We start from the raw sequence: 8,332 nt of genomic DNA, 5'->3' as shown, positions 1-8,332 counted from the left end.
ACAGAGGGCTCCTCCGCCACAGCGGACGAGCAGCTGGGAGAAAACCCCGAAAGACAGCAAGGGGAAGGGGAAAAAAAAGATTAAAAAAAAAAAAAAACAAACGGTAAAGCCCGCAAACGGCCCCAACGTCTCCGGAGCGGCCGGGCGTCCCCCAGAGCCGGGGTCTACCCGGCGGGGCCCTCAGGGCAGCGCGGCGGTGGCGGGCGCCATCGCCGGCCCCAGTGCTTCGACACCCCCGAGCGAGCTGGGCACCGCCGGGGCCGGGACGTCCCCGTCTCACGGCAGCTCGCCCTCAGCCGAGCCGCGGCGGCCGCAGGGGCTGCGGGCGCCGCGGGGGAGCCGCATCGCAGCGCGCCGCGCCGGCCCGGCACCCGCCGCTCGGGGCCGGGCGCGGGGCGGGCGGGCGGCGGCACCGGCCGCCGCGCGGGGAGGCGGGCGACTTCGCCGCGGGCCGGTCGGCAGGGAGGGCACGGAGGCTCAGGCTCGTAGGGCCGCGGCAGCCGGCGGGAGCATCCCCTGCCAGGGGGGCCCTGGGCGCGGCGGGGGGGCTGCCCGGGGCGGGCCGGGCTGCGGCGGCGGCGCCCCTGCCTCGCTTCGCCTCCCAGCGGCGGAGCCCCGGCGGCAAGGCAGAACCGGCGGCAGCCGCACCGTTCATGCACACGGCCGCCGCCGCTCCCGCTACGCCGCGGTGCCTTCGGGCGGCGGGAGCGCCTCTTCCACGGGCACCGGGGAAGGGGAGAAACGAGCCAATCTGAAGGGAAAGGGAAAAAAAAAGAAAAAAGGCGGGGGCTCGGCGCTCCCTCCCCCGCGCTGTCAGCGGAACGGAGCAGCAGCGGCGCCGGCCAAAGGAGGCAGCGGCCCCGCTCGCGCCTCTGTCAGGGACGGCAGCAGCGGCCCACCCCGGCCCCGCGCCTCTTTGTACTCCCCATTCAACCGGGCGCCGGTCGCGCCGGCCCCCGCCACCGCCCCCCGCCGGCCCCCATTGGCGCGCCCCCGGCCGCCGCCCGCCGCCATTGGCCCTCGCCGCCAGCTGACCCGCCAATACGCGCGGCTGAGGGGCGGGCCGCAGCGGAGCGGCCGTTAACTCCTTCGGCGCTCCGCGCCGCCCTTGGCGCCTCCCGAGGGCGCTCCCTGAGGTGCCCGGCAAGGGGTAGAGCCCACTGCCGGTCTCACCCACCGGAGAGCGGCCGGGTTCCGCCAGTCCCCGCCATAACGGGAGGCAAACGGGATTATCTTCAAGGCTGTGGGCTCTTGCGTGGTAGCCTTCCCTGGAGGAAGGGGCGACAGGGAACTGCCTCCTGCTCAAGATGATGGAGACGTTGACACCCAGCACCGGTGGCCGCAACACTGGTGAACAGAGGAAGGTAAAGGCCCAAAGAAACCTCTCCCAAACTCCGTACCTATTACTGGACCTACTACTAACACAGCAAGTTAGGGTAAAATACGAATACAGGCTTTTAGGTTTGGGTTTTTTTAACCACCTGAACTACAGCCCACGTTTTCATCTGGCAGCAGCGTGACATGGTCTTACCAGAGGGCCTGTTCTCTAACCTGGTTTGCCAGACTGGTTGGAGAGCACGGGGAGGGTACCACAGCAGTTCCCAACACGTTTCAAACACCAGGCTCTTCTACAGTGTTCTTTCAGATGATCCCCTCTCTCTGCAGATGTGAGTTAGCCAACTAATCATTTACAGTTTTGAAGGTAAGCATCATATGTACTAAGAATAGTACATATGTACAAGTCCTTGACAGGACTTGATGTCTTATTAAAAACAGTCAAATCAGATAACTGATTAGCTTAAGTAGCTGAAACTGATAATTGTCTAGATGTTGTCCAAACATCGAAAATCCCTGCTCACAACTAGCCCTTAGTAGTAGTAGTGCGGAAGCCGTGGTTATCAAGGGACAGAGATAAGGCAAGGTTTGTAGAGAGGTAGCATTGGTGGATACAGTTGGAAAAAACCTTCCAAACACAAGGCCCTCATGTGTCCTTTACATTTGCAAGTAACCCCACAAAAATTACAGCAATTTAGGCCTCTCTGCAACTCAGTGAAGGTTTAAAATCATATGCTGAATTTTCAGCAGCTGCTTCCAACAGAGCATCTTTTACCTACCAGGAATACCCAGTTAAAGATTTTCACTAAAAAAATGCATGCAACTATTACAGCGGTGCTCACTTATGTGGCATTTTCCTGCCAGATGTTACATACTGCAGCTGATCAAAATTGCCTTCCCGATTCCCTTTCCATGAGGAGGCATTTTTATATATAAATACTATTGTCTTTCAGATGGAACTTATCTTTTCTTGACACATTATACAATGCTGTCACTATCCATAAACTACAGTAGAACAAAACTCAGGAATCCTGTGGTTGGTTACTCTGGCTGCACAGTGCCTCACTCTAGGGATAAAGACAGTGAAATGATTCTTCAGTGAGTCATAAATTGGGACAGGTCTTTTTGTTTTGTATGCAAAGTCCCATTTTGGAGCTCTTCTCTAAAAGCCAGAAGCAGCTCTCACTTTTTCACAAAAATGTGCAACTGTAAAACCAAGTAAAGGGAGAAAAGATGACCCACAACTACTTTATGTTTAAAATTAATTCTGCTTGACAGAAAATGACTAAGTAGGTATGTATAAGAACCAGGCACATTCCAGATCAAACATTAACATCTTACTACATTTAGTTCTGGATATCAACAAAGCATTGCTCAGGTAACAGGCCAAATAATTTTAAGGTTCTTATGTTTTACCACTGGGACTAAGTCAGGTCTTATTTAGCTTTTGCATCACGATAGCCTCTAGAAGCCTGAATCCAAGGCAGGATTCCACTGTACAGTAAGCTATAGCCCCTTCTCCAGAAAGTTTGCGTATACAGGTACCAGAAACTGGTAGTTTAAATTCTAGTGTATCATTCATGTTTCTTTTCACTATGTAATTTTGACATATGAATAATTTTGCTTTTTTCTAATGTTACAATAATGATGCTAAAGCTGAAGACATCAAAGTTTGGTTTTTTAAAAAAATCCCTTAGCCAGAGGGGAAAAAACTTTGTCCTTGCTAGAGGGGAAAACAAGTCTTCAACCAAAAGTTTATAACTTTAAAAATGGGTAGGTAAATATGAGGTGGTAAGTTCAAAGAAAGGTAAAGGAGCAGTTAGAAGAGATTCTTCAAGAAATCTGCAACTTGTGAAAACAATAAGGATGCTGTATTAGAACCAAAGAGTAGTGCCAAATAATTGGGCACTTCACACAACAAGGCTGTATAGGGCTATGACAAAGAAGATTAAGATTGCAAACAGATACTAAAAATCTTAAAACTAATGCCTGCTTTTCAGTGATCATATTACTGGTTCTCATATCTCAGAACTGTAGTAGAAGAAAGCTAACTAGTAGGATATTGAAATATTAATGATACAATTTACAATAAGGACAGCTTACCTACAGCTTTCATTCTAACATGCAGTTTCTTTAAGCCCTGGCTTCTTGTCTCTAATTCAGGAACCTGATTATAAACAGCTGATGAGGAACTATGTTTGCCTCACCCAAAAGAGTTATGCAATAAAGCAAAACAACAGCATATCCTGGGTGGCTGTAAAATAATTTTTAAATGTCCAACATTTATTATAAGAACATTCAGGCATTTATTCTCTGTTAATAAATTATACGTAGATAACAGTTACCTTTTCCTTTGGTGACTTAGTCCAGTCACTTTCTGAAGAATACCTGTAAAAGTGAGGAGCTTTTATATATCAGTCCCAATTCGGCTATTTACAAACTATGACCTTAATCAATACAAGTATTCCTTGTATTCTAATCTGTAAAATGAGAATATTTATTTGTTGAACTCTATGACCAAACACAAATATCACATGACTATGTAGTACCAAACCAGAGAAATTTACTATTCCTTATCTAGAAAGGCTAATGTTCCACCTTCCACCCTAGCCTACCCTTCCCAAATTCTATTCACCCAATCATAAAAGCTATTCCTTTTTTTGGGGAGCAAAATTCCATTAGGTACCCTCACTCTTTGGGCTTCTCTCTTTTTCAAGAAGTGTTTCTCTAGTTAAAATAATATCTAAATGGAAGTAGACACATGGAAGATTTAGAGAACGCTAGCACAAAATTACTATAATTGTATCAAGTCCACAAGTTCCTTCAGGAAACCATGAGAGAACCAACAAGTATAGTCAGAGAGCTAAGTGAAGCACAGATCTAAAGTTCTTCATATAAAGTCTGATTTCAGATGTAGCCTCAGATCTGTATCAAAACATTTTTTACTTTATTATTATTACAACAGGTGCAGTAGACAAACATTAGCATTCTTTCTTTGCGTTATTTACTTAAAAGGGTGAATAACATCTAGATAGTGACCTCAGAACACGCGTCACACATTTCGCTTTTCATGGCCTTCATGCACTACAAGATTCATGCAAGCATTAAATCCAGAACACTAAAATATCTATGCTCCCTAAATTAGTGAAGCATTTATAAAACAAGTTCTTGGTCCTTTCACCAACTATCTTTGCATAGTCCAAAGCAGCCTGCTGAAACCCAGAGCTAATGACAGAATCCAACTTGGAGGCATGAAATACTGAAATTGAACAAGCTGCCGTTACATATTCTCTTTCATTCCACCCCCCCACCCCCCCCATAATCTGATGATTCACAGGGAATAGAACCAAAAGTGAGTAGAAAACTGTGAAAATACAAAACCACAGCCATTTAAAAAATAAACAAAAAACCCAGCCCAAAACAACATGACTCATCACTGACTTTAAGGGCTTTTTAGAGGTACATAGAAACCTAGCAAACAAGGTGCTTATTGAATCAGGTTTATCAGCTTTTCATAGCAGCATCCACATCATTTCACTCCAAATGCAGAACTAAAAGTATTTGCATTCCTATGCTGTTTAGGACAAGCTAGACCTGGGATGCAGATCTGCAACACATGCATATATGTAATACAGGATGATTGAATCATGAAATTCACCATAACCCAAAAATTCCTGTGGTCATTCACATGGCTTTCACTTAATCCTGACATCAAGAAAAGAGCAGCCGAGGATTCCCGTTCTTTACAAAGATTGCAAACACAGCAGCTCATTTGTTAACTGTAGTCCATATATACCTACTCAGTATTCAGCCTTGCCAGTTCACCTATGGATACACCAAAGCAATGTTAGCGTGACTGAAATAATGTGTCCTAAGTAGACTCCTGTAGCCTGTATAAAGCTCAGGGCAAAACAATTATGCTTTTGGCACATAAACTAGCTTAAAACTGTATAGTTTATCAAATACCTTTACATAAGCTGTAGTGAGGATCAGTGTTAAGTTCCACTTACAAAATTACTGTGCACACCTGCAGTACAAGCACAAATTGTTAAAGGGCACCAATAGTTAAAGTCACACATACCTAAAATAGAAGCATGTGATAGGCCTTGTTATTATACCACTAAGCACACCAGCAACTCATCAACTTCCACTACCAAGAAGCCTAGCTTCAGTACACCTGAAAACAGGGCCCAGAGTCAGGGGGTTTTGCTCATCAGATTTACGCTGAAAAAACCAGACTGATACAGTCCTAATTATGTAAGGAACCACAAGAGGGTGCATGGAAAAGTGTTTTTCTGTGCACAAGACTAGCAAAACCTAGTCTCAAATGTTTTCATCTTACTTTGTGTCCACGCCCCTCCTTATTTACTCTCACATGAGATTAGCACATGCTATAGATGGCCTGCAGCTAAGCACAGACACAAGTCATAAGGATTTCTCTGAGACTTCTACCCTTCTTTCAAATCTGGCTAGTACTTTGTAGTGACTGTTGTCCCAGTCAGGAACAGGTAAATGGGCCAGAAAAAAAATATTGCCTACCCTGTTTTCATTAGAAAGCCAGGCTTAAATAAAAATGTACAAAACCAGACTTTTTTTTTTATTTAAAAGTTACTCTGAATTACACAACTTCAATGGGCAGATGACAATACATTGTACAGTACATTTATTCTTAAGAATTCATGTAATAGGACTCCAATGATACTTCATTATGCAAACAAGTATCAGTTTGAAACATGTAACTGAAAATAACTAAATCACATGATTTTTAACACCAGTGGTATGTAGTAGTTTTACATCTTTCCATCAGCAGTTTATTTCTTCAAAATCTGACAAATTATGGCCTGATCTGCAGCCATGTATCACCAGGAACCTGGAGCATGCTGGCCCACGAATGCTTATGTCTGCCCCATGTTTGTATGCACCTGTATGCCTAGAGCATATCCACATATCTTTTAATTTGACAATACTTTTTGAAGAATAATTCAATTACCTTCAGATCGCACAGTTTACTTCTGGTAGGGCTTTGACAATACCAACCCTTAATTTCCAGTCTCATTAAGTAAACTAACCAGCAATGTTTTACTTTCAATTTCACATCCATTTTCTTGATGACACAAGAAAGCTTTTTCCATTGTTCCAGTTTGCTAACTTCAGAACAGTTAAAGTGCTTTGTTTACTTAATCTAAATTGCACCAAAAAGCTGACTAAGGAAAAACATTTAATATTCAAACCAGTAACTTTTCCAGAAGTAGTTTATACACAGGAACAGAGGACTAAAACAGAGCACCTAAGCCAGTGCATTCAGTTCCCCATGATCATGTAATAGACAACTGAAGGAGAATTAAAGGAACTTCATGTCATCAGCACACCAGACAAAATATTGCAGCATTTCCACTAAGTGTTGTTATTCTGACTTAAAAAAATAAACACAAAAACAAACAAAAAAATGCCCAAACCAACAACAACCCTCCCCACCAAAACCACAACTACTGGATACCAAAGGAAAAAAGGAAGAAAGGTTAATTTTTTGCCAACTCCCAAATATTCTTTAGGAAGCACAACGGTAGCTCTGTATCCTCCAGTACCTCTCCCCTTCTTCCATCTCATCTTTTTATTGACTGTCATTTAGTAGAGGAGAACAGCACTTAGTATCTTTTTCTTATCCAGTAAGTGAAGAGGTTGTATTTTACCTGAAGAAACCTTTAACTAAAAGGCAAACTGATTTCATAAAAGCAACCTAGTGTTAGGCTGACTGGAAGGCCCTCCACTTCCTATATCCTCTCCACAACCGATTTTTTTGTAGGTGTGCTAGATGCAGAAGAAACAAAAGGGCTGACCTTTAAAGTGACATGAACTTAAAACTAATTTTAAAGAAGATACCCCAAATGCCTATATATATTCTTCAAATTATCACCCACTGTTTTTAGAGTGAGACTAACCCACTGTAGTGCCCAAGAGGTTGAATGTAGATTACACAGCAAATATGATTCCATGTGTTCAAGTATTCAAACTAGAAAAATGTCAGTATTAAAGTTTTTAATGTACACTTGTTGTAAGTGATAACAGATGGTTTGCAGAGATTTTGACTCCTGCTTCAGACAGTCTGCACAAAGACAGGACAAAATGCAATTCAGTGTTCACAATTCAGCTGAATAAGCTGCTGCAAAAACTTCCACCAATGAATTTCCCAATAACAACATCCTCATGTAGTACCAGGTAACGTAAAATTTCTACATACAACTATATGGAATTAATTTAATCTACAGAGAGGCAGTTTGTAGTGACGCAGAGTTTGAGCAAGTATAACTAGACATGGAAGTGTTTCTAAATATTGTGAATTATGCTTTTACAGTGGAAGACTGAAATAATATGCATCTACTTAAAATACTAGAAAAATTAAGATCTAATATTGACAGTAACATCTCTTTCCCTAATATTAGCACATTATTAATGTCAGCACATCAAAGAGAAAAAACACACCTCTGACAACACTAATGCCCAGCTAATCTGTGAAGACATAAAAAGGGCTTTAGGATCTTTAACATCAGTAAAGGAAAGTATTATTCTGGAAATCAGTGACCAACAGTATTAAAAGTTTTAAATTTTCCATCCACATTTTTAGTTCCAACTGCTTCAAGGTAGCCTTCAGAAACCACCACAGAAGCTTTATTAATTCTCTCACTACAATATTAGAAGTCTTCTGACAAGTGTGAAAGAATATTTGTTCAGGAGATGGGAAGCAGAATTTAAAAGCCATTTGATATTGAGTGGAAGTTCCAGGCAGTCAGGTGGCTTGAATCAATCAATCCCAACTCTAGAAATGCTCAGTCCATACCAAATGAAACTGAATCACACAGATATTCAAACCTTTTTACTTTATACTCAGCACACCAGCACAGATCCTTCCTCAAGTCTTATGTCAAGAACTGCCAATACTTTATTTAGGATGAGCCTTAAATAGTACTGTGAAATTAATTTGCTTACAAACACAGAATCC

This window comes from Gavia stellata, chromosome 8 (assembly GCF_030936135.1).
Source record: "Gavia stellata isolate bGavSte3 chromosome 8, bGavSte3.hap2, whole genome shotgun sequence".
Taxonomy (NCBI): Eukaryota; Metazoa; Chordata; class Aves; order Gaviiformes; family Gaviidae; genus Gavia; species Gavia stellata.
This window is presented reverse-complemented; position numbering follows the sequence as displayed.